This window comes from Haliotis asinina, chromosome 5, assembly GCF_037392515.1.
Source record: "Haliotis asinina isolate JCU_RB_2024 chromosome 5, JCU_Hal_asi_v2, whole genome shotgun sequence".
Lineage (NCBI taxonomy): Eukaryota > Metazoa > Mollusca > Gastropoda > Lepetellida > Haliotidae > Haliotis > Haliotis asinina.
The window spans coordinates 59,521,787-59,524,174 of NC_090284.1; positions in this window are offsets into that span (position 1 = coordinate 59,521,787).

A 2,388-nucleotide genomic window follows, 5' to 3' on the forward strand; every position below is an offset into this window, starting at 1 on the left:
ATTTGTAAGAAAACTGATTACATATAAAGGCCACTACACATAAGAATAAACAGACTGCACTTAGCTGCACTTTTTATAATATCACTACATATTTATGCTTAAACTATGTAAGTATCTGAAGGGCATTAAATCCACAAGACGTATCTTAAAAGGAATGATGCATTAAGCTACATGTAAAAGTTGACAAGTAGTCCAGTAATAGTACTTATTGTTGAGATGAATTTTACCGTACTAGATATAAAAGAATACATGTAAAGTACGTCTGCTTGTTGCACAGCAGGCCAAGTCGATTTACAGGGATAAGATAACATCCACCACAACCGAAAAATATGTAACTACAAAGACAAAATAAAAATAAAATAAAATAAATAAATAAACTAGATAAGCTAGGTTACTGGTGTGTTGAATATGTTGTTATCCACATGACGGAACACTATAGACCAGAGACCATGTCATATAATATCCGCAATGTACAGTCTAATGTATGCATACATATATTCGAAACTATGTGCTACTGACGAGCAAATTCGGAACAAATAATGTGCTTTTTAACTGATTTTCTTCAACGCTGTTGTCTAAAAATGAAAACTGCATGCAGTCTCATCATCCTCTCTTTGTCACGGGTCGTTATCGGTGAAATACAAGTCACTTGTACACAGTCACGATGTTAGTTATAACTATTCCAATATCATCTGAGTGAGTGAGGAATAAATTGCATTATGAGTTCCCAGGATCCTATCATCCGCTGTGTGAATAAACGGGTTCATAGAGGCTGACCATGTGATATTAGGTGAAATGAGTTAATTTTGAATTGATACTGATAATGATATATGGATTTATACCAGTTTATGTAAATTTAGCCCTAGTGTTATTCGTTATATTCCTACAGTGGGACCCAGTGTAAGGAATAACACTGGGGCTAGGTTTTATCAGGGAGCCTATATAGAGAGTTATAGAGTATCCCTGGTTTTATACAAACAATCATGCTTTTCGCAGAGATTAGACTCAGAGACATTCTGGGGTCGATAATAGCACTTCAATTGTATTCACTGGAAATAGAATCTGTAATGATTCATGTAACACCTTCAGTACAATATTACGGCGCATGCCGGATTTAAAATTTGAACGCAATTTTATTTGTTCTGAGGCGCTAAACATCGAATTAAAGACAATTATGTTTCACTAAATCACCTGATGGCTTTGGACACACAAATTCGTTCGATCTGTTTGTTGTTTAACCCCGAACTCAGCAATGTCTCAGCTATAGGACGGTGGTTTGAAAATGGCATACTTAAATTTTATCGCGTTGAATATTATCAATTGATAGCGCCTATTTTAATAGAAGTACGGTAAGAGTTGTCTTTCTTTTTGGATAGCGGCGCCACTGTACTTCCTTTCTACTGGAATCCATAGCTGTTCTGCTAGGTGTGTTGACATGCTCATATAATCCACCTTCATCTTTTGTCCACGATTACGATGTTATATTTTGCCAACGTTATTTGGATATAACATTGATAATGAAGTTATTGAGCGATGCTATATTTTTGCTAGAACGCGCCAGTATCTTGGTATTTGCGTTAGGTTGCAGGTGTGTTATGATGATTGCTTTCAGGGGAATAAGAAAATGTGGTTAAGATTTGTTTAGGGGTAATTCTATGAAATAAATGTTCTCCTTTATCACATACACAAAGATGTGTTTATGTTCCTCAGCTACAACAAGAACACCAACAACAACCAAACAAACTAAAAAGAAAAACAACAAGAATTTAACTTGTGTAGGCCGAGGACGATTTATTGGCCCTTCATCTTTGGTTTGTCTGAATTCATATAGATTCACTTGTATTGTGACTATGTTACGTTTTCTCTTGTTGATGTTTGTGCATGATGAAAACTTGACACCTCTTATCTGAAATATAGTGAGAGATCGTTATTTTTTTTAACTGATGCAAACATCAATCATTGTGAGACGGACAGCCTTGTGTCGAAGAAGGCTGTGTAATGTCTATTAGACTGTAGTAAAACTGTTACAGTCTAATGGCTTCTTAAAACGTGCTGCTATGAACTGCAGTCATTCGACTAGAATAATTCACTTTTAGCAAGAAGAATCAAAGAGTAACGTCTCAGGTTAAGCAGTGACTGCATATGTCACTCACTCTGTACATCTTAATCACGTTAATGGCATGATACTAATCTCAAATAGCATGTTGATCATTTTGCCTAGGGATACTGCCAGACATGTTTTTTGCTATGAATTAAGCATAAGGTGACTGTAAAGCACTGATAATCATGATAAGGGTAAAAATATTCAGCTAGCCTTTGTATGGTGTAATATTTTGCAATCATGAAATTGAATATGAAGGAAATTCATTAACATAAACCTCTCAAAAA